At 36.7% G+C, this 13,038-nt stretch overlaps 1 protein-coding gene across 11 annotated transcripts in view; it reads left to right on the forward strand.

The window, feature by feature from the left end:
* LOC106067740 (phospholipase ABHD3-like) overlaps nt 1-13,038 on the forward strand; it is a 101,860-nt gene that overhangs the window by 18,709 nt on the left and 70,113 nt on the right. For 2 of the 11 annotated variants that reach the window (XM_056005409.1, XM_056005411.1), the window contains exon 1: nt 3,224-3,489. The exons of 2 other annotated variants lie outside the window; for them this stretch is intronic. The gene's annotated coding sequence lies outside the window, so the exon portion shown is untranslated. 7 more of the 11 variants (XM_056005407.1, XM_056005404.1, XM_056005403.1 and 4 more) reach the window with 7 other exon arrangements.

Below are 13,038 nucleotides of genomic sequence, written 5' to 3' on the forward strand. Positions count from 1 at the left end.
GGGGAAAAAAAGCATACGTCAGTTTCTAGAAGGTCAAAGATTAAAATAATTTAATTAGAGTTTTATTAGTTGAAGTGATATTTGTTGAAGTTACAAGAGTTGAAGCATTATAAGTGAAGTTGTGTGTATCTTTATAATTTGAATTGAGAAGTTATTTGTATAAGAAGGTTGGAGACGTGTTATTAAAGAAGTTTCGAGATAATACAGAGATGTTTCTTTCTTCATTTCATTTGAATTTATCAACTTATTAATACAATCATCGGCCTCTTCGTCACAGGCATCCCCATCCCCAGCTAGATTGCTAAAAAAACAACTAAGCCACGAGCTAGCTCCAGTGTTCAAAATACTTTTTCAGGCATCACTAAATTAGTGCAGGGTACTTAGCTAATGTCACTTCCCTATTAAAAAAAGGAGAAAAATCTGGTCAGGGAATCTACAGAACAGTATGTACAAAACATGTAACATACTAGAACACGAAATATGTAGGAACCTCATAAATTAAACATATTGTTCTCACTCCATACCAACATGGCTTCAGAAAATATATGTTAGCGTGCAGGTTTAGGCCTCGTCTAGGCCTCGTGCTAACTAGAATTTATAACAGCAACCCCCTGTCTGACACCAGTTTTCAGTTTGCGGGCCGAGGTGCTAACAATAATTTTTATTACAAACAGTACAGTGTTAGGCAGATGGTACCACTACTGGGTGGGTTTCATCTGTTCACCTCAATCTGAGACCAAGGCGCTAGAGTCGCAACCAGACAACACAATTACACTTCCTTTGTCTAATCTAATAAAAAAAAATAAAGCAATCAACTAAATTTATACAACAAACATATATTTTCTTAAAAAAAATAAACAAAATAAAAGTAACCACGACTGAAAACTAAGATCAATAAACCACCAAAATACCCTACTAGTCATAAACTATTCTAAACATAGACTAACAACATCTTATCTAAATCTAACAACAACACATAAACAGCGGGTTAAAAGCGACAGCAGTAACACTTAATTACTGCACCAGCAGGGGCTATAGCAGGCAGTTCAAACAGAGAAATACAACAACAAAAAAAAGCTTCCTAAATCACTGCTTGGTCACACAGACGCAGCTGACCACCCAATGACCAGTGGTCCACAAAGGAAAAAGGCCAGGAACTGCAGCATCCATTCTATTTATAGAAGCTGGTGATAACCCATATAAACTAACATAGAAATGGGCGGAAGCGCAAGCATACAGCCTAGCACTGGCATATATAGTATGGTTTTAGTATCACTGCCTGGTATAGCAATCTGGGCATTAAAAATAAAAATACACTTTATAGAATCCTAAATGCTGCTGGTAAAATCATTGGCAAAAAACAAACCACATTTGGGCAGCTGTTTGAGACAAACATCTATAGAAAAGCTAAAAAGATTCTAGAAATAAAAAATCACCCTTTGGGTCGGGATTTTGTGATTTTATCCTCACAAAAGAGATACAAGACACCGATAGCAAAGACAAACAGACACAAACACTCTTTTGTTTCCCTGGCAAAAAAATCATTAAATAGAAACAATCTGATATAAACTTGTCACGTGTAAATTATGAGTGAGTCTGGTGTGAATGTACATTTTGGTTTATTATAGTTATAATGTTTTTTGTTTGGTGTAATGCACAAATTGTAAGACAAGTTTCCATACGGACAATAAAGATCATTATTATTGTTATTATTATTATTATTATTATTATTATAAGTAATAAAAAAACATAGATAAAAATAGCTCTGAGAGCGCCAGCTCACATATTGGACATGTGAAACTCAACTAATAGGATAGGTTGATGATTTTTTATATGGATTAGATAATAGTGAGCAAATAAATGCAATTTTATTAGACTTTTCTAAGGCATTCGACAAAGTTCACCAAAATTAAAATGCTTTGCATTAATATATGTCTCATTACATCAATGGATTTAAGATTTTCTAATAGGAAGAGAACAAACTGTAATAATAAATGGCTCCTAATCAACACCAATAATAGTAAACTCAGGTGTACCTGAAGGAACAGTCTGAACCCACTACTGTTTCTAATTTACACAAATAAACTACCTAATTGCATTAGTTCATGAACAAAAGTGAGATTATTTGCAGACGATTGCATAATATTTAGAACAGTAAAAACAAAATAAGTTACTGAAATTTTACAAAAAAAAAGTAGAAGAATTACAGAAATGGGAATTAAAATGCCAGTGTTTTAGATTAACAAAAAAAAAAAAAAAAAAAACAAACAAACAACAACAACAACAACAAAAAAAAAAAAAACAAGATTCAGAGGCGGCCCCCATCAAATTCACCAATGGACGAGAAATATATTCAAGCCATATTCTAGTTTTGATCGTTTAAAGGATTTTTAAAAATTAGGCGTTATTTTTCACATAAAAGCAAACAGTGCAACACGTCGTCTTTGATAAGATTCTTCTAACTCTTTTTGAATAAGTAGAGTAGCGTTAAGTGATCACCGCTGAGATCAGCATAGAAACCTCCCGATACAGTGTCGGTGGCACCTAGTGCGGTAGCTCAGGGTGTCACCCCTCCCCATCAACTTTCTTTAAATATGTTCCAATGAACACTATTGCTAGTTTTTTTTTTTTTTTGAACCAATACAGTAAGCTGATTACCTACTTTTATTGATTTTTTACTCAAATGTGAAATCCCACTGTTATGACATTTATTCAAATGTTATTGCAAATTTTACAATAATATTTAATTCAAATTATAAACAGACATAACTTCATATGAACAGGTTTCTTTTGTTATTCTTCAAGACAGAAATTGTATAACGTTGTGCTGTATCATTTATATTCTAAGCTTTGAAAACTAAAGATCATTACTTTTCTAAGTCAGAAAAGATTGATTGGGGCGACTTCCCTTAGAGCTTGAAAAAGAGTTTACAAACATAAAAAAAATAAAATCTATATATATTTAGGTCTGTGATTCAATCAATCGCTGATAAGAATTTGTTTCCGGTTTCCAGTCTAGTATATTCTATTATATAAGTCTATGGTCACAGCATAGCCTGAAAGAATCTATATAGGTCTGTGGTTTTAAGTTATCTTCATACTTATAAAAAAAACTTACTATCGGGATCACCGACCAGTATCTTGAGACGAGATCATAGATATAGATCTAGATAAATAAAGATATTATATGGATTCTAGATCTAGGTACATGATCATACCCTAGAGAGACTGTGACTATACTATAGTCTATACTTATACTAGGCCACAGTAGTATCTAGACTATACTTAGACTTAATTAAGTTAATTAGATCTATATACTACTATAATACTATAATTAACTAACTATAAGTCTGAGTCTGACTATACTCAGTTATACTGTAATTGTAATGTCACTATACTTCACTACTAGATCTATGTCTAGAAGTAACTAGATCTAGTACTAAACTAAGTCGTCTAAGTACTAGATCTAGATCTAAGTCAGACTAAGTAGTAAGTATTATACACTATACTAAGACTAAGTATACTTAATTTGACTTATAAGTAATTAACTATACTGTTACTATACTAGTACTACTAGATCTATATTTCTATATACTAGTATTACTACTTACTACTATATCATGATAGAGTCTAGACTCTAGACTAGAGTTATATTCTATTCTAAACTGTCTAAAGACTAAGACTATCACTTCTTAGTGTCTAGAGACACTAGAGTAGAGGCTAGACTAGGGCCTAGGGCTAGCTAGAGTCACTAGAGTTCACTAGAGTCTGTTAGTGTTAGAGTTAGACTTTAGTTAGAGGTTAGGGATCTATTAGTATTATCATCTATAGATTATATTCTCTACTAGATCTAGATCTATTCTATGTCTATCGACTCTATCATTTAAGAAATCAATCTATTCTATATAGCTTATAGATCTATATTTAATAATACATTAATAGTACTAGACTATATATTTATTAAATTTATATAGATATATCTAATATATATCTAGAAATCTAGAGCAAGACTTATAGTATAATAGTCTATAGACTGAAGGAGAACGGGCCACGTTGTGGAAAAAGAGCTACCGTTCTTCCCAACACACAAACCCTGATAACATCCTTTTTCCCCCAAACAAACAATACAATTAAAAAACCAAAAGTCTCAGAAAAAATTAACCCAACATTAACTCCTCATACTGGGAAAGTAAGTATCCCCCACACTAATTTAGCTGGAAAGATAAAGCAACATGATCCCCAAATTTCCAAATCTGATGCTAAAACTTTCAAAGTCCTTCAATATAACGTCCGAGGACTTATTCCAAAGACACTTGAAATAACTAACCTGCTCCACAAAGAGTGTGTGGATGTTGCCTTACTACAAGAATGTCTGATAGGTGAAAAAAGAAGTGTCTCAATAACCGGGTACTCTGTTTTCCGCTGCTCCTGTGGGGATTGCCGAGGCCTGGTTACATTGGTGGCTAATGCTCTGGTCGCCAAGAAAGTGTCCACAGACTTGAGTCAGGGAGGACAGACACTTTGGTATTAGAAATTTGGAAAAATAATACACGCTTCAAGTGCATCAATGTTTATAATCCACCAAAACAAGAACTGGCTTTAGATGTCAGAGAAACAATAACTGTAGACACTATCATAGCTGGAGATCTAAATGCCCATTCACCTTCCTGGGGCTATGATGACACTGATCAGTCTGGTAAAAAAGTTCATGACCTGTGCAATTCTACTAACCTTTTTCTTTTGCAAAATAAACACTCTCCTCCTACTCTTCTGCATGCTAGCAATGGTTCACTATCACGACCAGATCTTTCTTTAGTCTCTGCTAACTTGGAATCTGTCATAACTTATCAAGTACTAGGCGATATTGGCAGTGACCACCTTCCAATATTACTAACTGCCACTCTTTCTAAAATGAACACCAAGACCACTAAAGAACCACAAAAGTGGTGCTATAGTAAGGCTAATTGGAAAGGATACGAGACAGCTGTCGACAATGCCCTTGAAAAAATCCATGTAGAGTCTAGCTCTGTCGACCTTGTGTACCGTCAAATAACAACAGCTATCCTGGGCATGGCTAAAAAGTTTATTCCTCGAACTTACCCTTGTAAAAAATTCAAAAACTTTTGGACGGCTGAAATCAACAAACTTGTTATGGCTCGGAGAAGGGCATACAAAAAGGTCCAAAAGAACCCAAACAATCCAACACTCAGGCAGAAATACAACAGACTCAGCCTACTAGTTAAAACGTCTGTTAACAGGTAAAAACGAGAACGTTGGACCAACACCTGTCCAAGGTTAAACCTAAGGGACCTGTGCAAGGTTAAACCTAAGGGATAGTTCTAAGGCTTGGAGTCTTCTGAGAAATCTCAAAAATGCTGGGCGTACAAAAACAGCAACCCCATTATCTTCACCGAGTCGGGTAACCATTGCATCGAAGAAGAAAATTGCCACCTTGTTGAACAAATATTTTGCTAAGATCAACAAGGCTGCCAAGAAGTCCCCAATGTCCAAAGCCATTGATAAAGCTCGCAAAGCTGATGAAAGAAAAGACGGAAAGGAACCACAGACCGAAAGTGCTGAGGGAACGATGAACTCCCCATTCTCGATAGGCGAGCTTAATGCTGCCATAAGAAAATGCCAGCTTAAAAAGGCTCCCGGGCCGGATGGTATCACCCCCGAAATGCTTAAGCATGTAGGGGGGAAAGGAAGGGTCGTGCTCTTGGCATTCGTAAATAGAACCTGGGCAGATGGTCATCTGCCCAGGGCCTGGAAACGTGCCACCATTATTCCTATACCAAAAAAGGGAAAAGATGCTTCCACTGCTGAGAGCTACAGGCCCATCTCACTCACATCTTGTGTGGGAAAGATGGCTGAAAAATGGTAAATGAGCGTCTGGTTTGGTACCTTGAGAGTGCCCGTCTTATAGCTCCAGAACAGGCTGGTTTCAGGGCTGGAATGTCCGCTATAGACCAAGTCAACATCTTTGTGCAGAGCGTAGCAGATGGATTCCAAAGGACCGAAAGCACATACGCAGTCTTCATTGACTTAAACAGGCATATGATAAAGTATGGCGGCCTGGTTTGCTTCATAAGATAAGAGCCGTGGGGGTGCAGGGACGGATATATTACTGGATTAGAGACTTCCTACAAGAGCGTACAATAAGAACAAGGAAGTCTCATGGGAAATGACCCTCGAGCACGGACTCCCCCAGGGCTCCGTCCTGTCATGCGCCCTTTTCAAGGCCTTCATAAATGACCTACCGGCTCAGCTAAAGTGCCAAAAGCTGCTATATGCTGATGATATTGTCCTTTGGAAATCCGGAAGGAGCGCAACCTCTATACAAAAAGTGCTACAAGAAGACCTCCATACGCTCTGCTCATACACACAAAAATGGAGGCTAGAAATAAACACCTCCAAGACGGTCTATTCTCTGTTCACGCTCGGGACTGGCATTCTCGGGCAACCTTTCCAGCTCTCCCTCAACAGAGTAGCTCTCAGCATGGAAAAGCTACCCAAGTACCTTGGTGTAACTTTAGATCGCAAACAAAAAATGTGTGAGCACATCCAGGATGTTGTAAGAAAGGCCTCAGGGAAACTTTGCATTGTGCGGAAGCTGGCATCCACGAAGTGGGGAGCCTGAGCAGACATGCTCCGATCCCTGTATTTAGGAGCAGTCCGATCACAGATAGACTACAGCCTACCTGTGCAAATTTATGGCTCTAGGACTGCTCTTGAACAACTTGATAAAATACAGTCCCAAGCACTAAGATTTGTCTGTGGAACCTTTAGGACAAGTTCAGTAAATGCAGCTGAAATAATGACTAATATAGGTCCACTAAACCTTAGGAGGGAAAGGTCAGTACTGACCTGCTATGAGTGGTATAAAAGGCTGGATGAATACCTCCCAGCTAGAAAACTAGTGGATGGTTGGAGATGCAGAAGACGACTTTCTTGGCTCTTACACAGTCAAAATCTTTGGACCATGTGGTAGTGTTTGCAGTTTTGATGCCGAGACCATGGCAGGCTGTGAAGCCTTAAAAGTCATTGACTCTCAACTCGGCAAGGGACATTTGAGGGCAACACAGATTGTTGTGGTCACTGACTCAAAATCTGTACTAAATCTGTACTACAGGCTTTGCAAAGCCCCGGACCATGGCCCCCCAATATCAACACTGTCATCATGGCTTCTTATAACATCAAACAACTCTATGGCACCCCTGTAATAATGCAGTGGGTACCGAGTCACATAGGTTTGACTGGCAACACAATCGCAGACTCTTTGGCCCACCAGGGAGGGAAAATTCCACCCACTGATCAGGCTGTAAGCTTTCATCAAGCCCTGGCTATAATACAAAAAACAGAAATGGAAAAGTGGTTTGAGTGCTGGGACAAGTCCCAAAAAGCCTGTGGAGTCTGGGAGCGCATGAGGCGCCCTGACCGCACTTCCCCATGGTGGAGGCTGTCCAGGCCTGAGCAAGCTATTAGAGCACAGTGCAGGACAGGCCACTGTCCTGTTGGCTCATATTTCTCGCGGCTATGGCCAAATTTTGATTCACGATGCCCCCGCTGCAGGGAAGAAGAGGAAACCGTGCCTCATATTCTGTTTGACTGCCCCAGACTTGCTGATCTCTGTCTCCACAGGTCTGGGAAACCCAAAATTCTCGACCTGTATTGCGACATTTATGCACTGCGCAAGACAGCAGGGTTTCTGTCCAGGGCTTTTGCAAGAGAGGATTTGAGCCTCTCAAGCCCTCACTCTAATGGAGTTTGATGATGATGATGATGATGATAGACTGAGTATAGATCTAAATTTAGATCCCTAGAACTTAGTAATTTCAGATTAGTTCATTAGTATCATTTTCATACTAGAGAAAGTTAAAATCACTAATCATAGTTAACCTTCTACTTCTATGTATGGTGCCCTATTATGGCCTCTATTAACTCTATACTCTAGATACCTATATATATTAATATATATTTAATTTTTTAAATTAAAATTTTATATTATTAAATTTTTAAAAATAATTTATTTTTATACTAGTTTACTAGTCTAGATTTAATCTAGATCTATATATATTTATATACTTATATATAGATCTATGAATATGATCTAGTTCTAGACGTCTCTTATCTAATATATAAAGCAGAAAGTATGGTGTATGTATGTCCCCGCATAGAAATCAAAACCGTTTCACCAATCTTGATAAAACTTGGCAGAATTCTAAATGTTCCTTGGGTACCAACTTAGACCATAGTGTATGTTTTGTAGCCCTAGAACAAACTTAAGACCTTCAAAAAAAAAAAGTTGACCAGCTATATGAAAGCATTATAACTTCATCGATCTAGGCCATGTTTACATTAGAAAAGATCGAAATGATCTAGATCTAATTTTAAGAACTACACTTTGCGCAGATAGTTTTTTACATTGACACACGATACAAAATATAGTCCATTGATTTCATTATTTAATAAAATTAGCCTTCAAATTTGTGTTTCAAAAGCATTTTTGACATAAATTCATTCCTTATATATGCAAATGTAGAATTCCAGATGAGCATTCTTTCATTAGACAATACCGTAATGTTACACACCTTTCTATTCCATTGGTCTAAAACTCTAATTCAACTCGAAGATGTTATATCTTCTCTTCGTTTTGTACTTTAACACATGAACATATTAATTATAGTCCATTCATTTCATATTTTAATCAAATTAACATTCAAATTTGTTTTTCTAAAGTATTTTTCACGCATTCGTTCGCTAGAGCTGCGAAGCCGTGTTAAGATATATTCTAATAGTTTCATTCATTCGCATACATGTAATTAAAAAGGTCACGCATGCCCAAGTGCAAAATGAACTATATCCAAGCCAATATTTAACTCTACTATCTCTAGATTAATCTAGATCCAGGGTCGGTAACCTGCGACTTGCGAGCCACATGTGGCTCATTGGATGTGAATCTGCGGCTCTTTAGTTCCATACACAAATATTATTTATTTTATCAAAACATTTTAAAATAATAGTTCTGAATTGTTCAACGAAGATTAGGCACCGATTCTATCTCTCAGCCACTTGTTCCATATAAAGGATACATTCTTACAAGTGCCTTAGTGCATGGAATGGGTTGCTCGATTAGGCCATTGAAACCAACTATTTAGCATAAATAATTTAAGTCACTGATTAACATGCATGACTAGACTAGATTGACACCTAAAATGCGTAGGGCGTAGTTATCCTCTATTTTTAAGTAATGTCTGTAATCAGAATCTATAAGATAATATATATATTATTAATACTAGATGAAGGGTGGCTTCCTGGATGTACCGTATGTACGCTGGACTGTTAATCGGTTGTTTCAATGGTCCTGGGTTGATAAACTGCCCACTGCCATCCCCATTGTCGTTGAAGGTGGGGTGGACCAGGAAGTACAGTATCTTCAACTCTGAAGCCGAAGCAATATCTGAAATATGTAAAACGTTTTTTTTACAAAATATCGCTGCAGTATTATTAAGTAGATCTAGATTTAAAATAATAATGTAAACATTCACCAAGATACTTCTTTCTTCCCCAGTGGCGTCACTAGGGTGGGTGTCATCCGGTGCGTCAGCTCAGGGTGTCACCTTCCCTCTTAAAAAAAAAACACTTTTTTTTTTCATTTGTTTGTTGTGCTGTAATACATTTAGTTTATAATTACCTACGTTATTTGATTGTTCAACAATAATAAAATCTGTGTCTATTAAATTTTAAAATTCAGTTGTCGATTACAATTTATCTATAGTTTACTGGCTTTGTGTACTCATGTGAAACTCTGAACTCATCCTTAATCTTTGGAATCGAAGACATTGCCATTGATCTATAGATCAATTTTACAACAACGCAACCATAAGTAAATTACACTGTTTCTTTTTCCGGATCTCAAACTTGAAAACTTATCATTAAGTTAATCAATCTTAATGTCTTTAGCGATCTCATTTTAAAATAGAATTCCCATTTGTGAAAGTGTCGTTTGTTCCTTTGTCTCAAAAAGTTCTTAATTTTAATTCTTTTTCACATGAAGCCATAGATAGGCCCTATGCAGATGGTAAGGAACGTTGAAGGCTTTGTTTATTGATTTAGAGATATTTTTTAAGGTCTTAGTGGCATATGAATCATGCACTGTCAACTTTTATTTTCTTCTAGAATAACTTTTTGTTGCCTTTAGACCCTTCTCAGGCGTGGTATTTCTGTTTGAATGTCGCCTTCTGAATAATCAACATATCCGCAAAAAAAAGAAAAAAAGAAAAGGTTTAATTAATCACCACTTTGACAATATTCTAAAGATGGGCCTACTCTTGGGTATATTTGGTCTTCTAGAACATCTCCACCCCCCAAAAAAAAAAAGTAAAGATAGGTAAAATAAAAAACCTTAAGCTGAGCCTCTATTGGCAATAATTTCAGAACAAAAAAAATATTTCAATCGTATCCAAAAAATGCTATGATGCAAAAAGCTATTTTTAAAAAAAAATAATGTAGACCACATAGATTGAGTGAACGTTATACACATCTATTAAATAGCTATTCTATTGGTTGTTAATAAATTTCCTATATTCCTCCATGGTTCCAGACATTGAAGCTGCATTTTCATATCTTTGAGCTCCACATATAAATTCAAGCTCAACCTTTTCTAGACATTTTAAGTAGAGATGGGAATCGAACCCAACTTTTAAAGTTCGGGTTCGGTTTGGTTTGGTCAGATTTAAGTTCGAGTTCGGTTCGGTTTGATGACGAGTATAGTTCAGGTTCATTTCTGTCAGGTCTAAAGTTCGGGTTCGACTCGGTTCAATGTTATGAAATTATGTAATAGCAAAATTAAGTTATAAGGTTTAATGCAATTTATTATATATGCCAAACCTGCGATCACAGCTGTGTATCAAGGATTGGCCTCTTTAGTCACACAAGAAGTTGCAAAGGGAAAAGATCGTCTCTCGAGACATAAATGCCACAGATGGAGATGGATTTGTTAAAACACTTTCATTTGAATTTTTACATAAAACAAATACTTTGCACATATAATAGGCCTATGGGCAATACTTTTTCCAAAATAATGTTGCCTACATACATTTTAAGCGTTGTAAAAATTTCTTAATGGAGATAGAATTGAAGATGTGGCAGGTTTTTGCTTAAGTCGGCAAGTGGTTTAATTCTGGGCGTGACTCGGCGCTAAGCGTATTCTAACATTTTCTCTTAGTGAGAAGAGATAATTTGTTTTAAAGGCTAATATTGATGTGTTTTCTTTCAGAACGCACTATTCATCATAATAAAAAAAAAGTCGAGGGCCATATTAAATCTAATAATAAAGAGGCAGACCTGGCCAATAGAATTATGCAAGGGACATTCTAGGTAGGCCTACATATAGCTCACATACTTCTATAATGGGCGTGATCTTTTTAAACAAATATTCTTTGTGTAAAGACGTCTCTGTCGAGGATTTTTTTCAAACATAAGTCGTCACTATAATAAATTGCAATATACGGAAGAAATTCAACTATCCTGAGACAAAAAATGCAGAAGAATCACACTAGCGGAGATGTTTTAAAATGTTTTCTTCAAAACGTTTTGACCCATATTGTGCATACGAGCCTTGCAAAAAGCAGTCTACAGTTGACAAGGTCTTATTAGAAGATAAAATGTCATCTCCTAATTAATATATTTTAATTTTTAAACATGTAATTATACTAATATTCAGATAAGTTACACTGAAAATAAAACTTTTTTTTTCGACGCCCCCTCTCCTTGTTAGTTGGTCGTTGGTTTGTTGCTTACAAACAGCTAGTACAATTGAACCAATAAAGGCGTTTTATATTTTTATCGGTATGGATAGTATACTTCTTGTGGTCCAACAGTTACGCTGGGCAGGGCATGTATCCCATATGGGAGACAAGCGTATACCAAAGGCAGTCTTTTTTTTTGGTGAGCTAAAAGGTGGTCGACGTAACAGAGGCGCCCCACTGAAACGCTTCAAAGACCAGCTTAAGCGTCAACTTTGCTTAGCTGACATAGAAGAGAGCACCTGGTTGCACGTGGCCTCAGAATGAGTCAGTTGGAGTTCACTCCTGTGGGCCGCGGGATACACATTTAAGACCAAAAGAAAATCCGCTGCCGAGGACAAACGCAGACGCGAAAAGAAAAATTAAATCGACCACCTGCGGACAGTGGTTATGCTTGCCCTGGATGTGGCAAAATTTGTAGGTGGGACTGCGCAGCCATGGGAAAAACTGCATTCCTCACTAATCTTCCGACTCGAAGACAAGCCTTATTATTATATTTTTACTTAATAAACTTTAAAATAAATTTCTTATGTGAACAACTCAATATAGCCTAACTGTTATTACAATATTCATTAACTTGAGATAGAGATGTAATATTAATGAAATATACTGATATTTAAACAAAATCTAGCTCACAACAAAACAACATCTTTACTCTTTCATGTCTCAAGATTGTCTGCCGTTTCACATTTGCATTATGCTGATTTCATCATCCTCAATGCATAAACAACAATCAATTGCTTAACATCTTCTTACAGCCACCAGGAAGCACACACACACTCTATGACACCCCTTTTTGTGAGGAAGTTGCGTCTCTCCATCCCCCAATTCAAGGTACTCGACATCCACACCTACCGGGGAGGACCCAAAGTCTGAGAAACGCTGCATTAAAAATACTGATGATCAATAATGCAAAACAGAATAATGGTAAAAATATTCAGGGGTGTAGCTAGAAATTTTTCATCATTTGGGGGCCAGTTAGAGGCTTGACCTCTTTGGGGGCCCCTCCATTTTGCGTAATATTGAATAGTTATTGGAAAAAAACACTGATTTGGGGCCCCCCCCCTCAAGTGGGGCCAGGGGGATTTTCCATTTCTCCCCCTCCTCCCCCACCTTTGTTACGCCAATGATAATATTCCAATAGGGAATACTTCACAATTTTCTAAAAATAAAATCACTAAATAGAAGATAATTAAAATTTATTTTAAACTAGAACACAAATGAACTTGTA

The sequence above is a fragment of the Biomphalaria glabrata genome, chromosome 12 (assembly GCF_947242115.1).
Source record: "Biomphalaria glabrata chromosome 12, xgBioGlab47.1, whole genome shotgun sequence".
NCBI lineage: Eukaryota > Metazoa > Mollusca > Gastropoda > Planorbidae > Biomphalaria > Biomphalaria glabrata.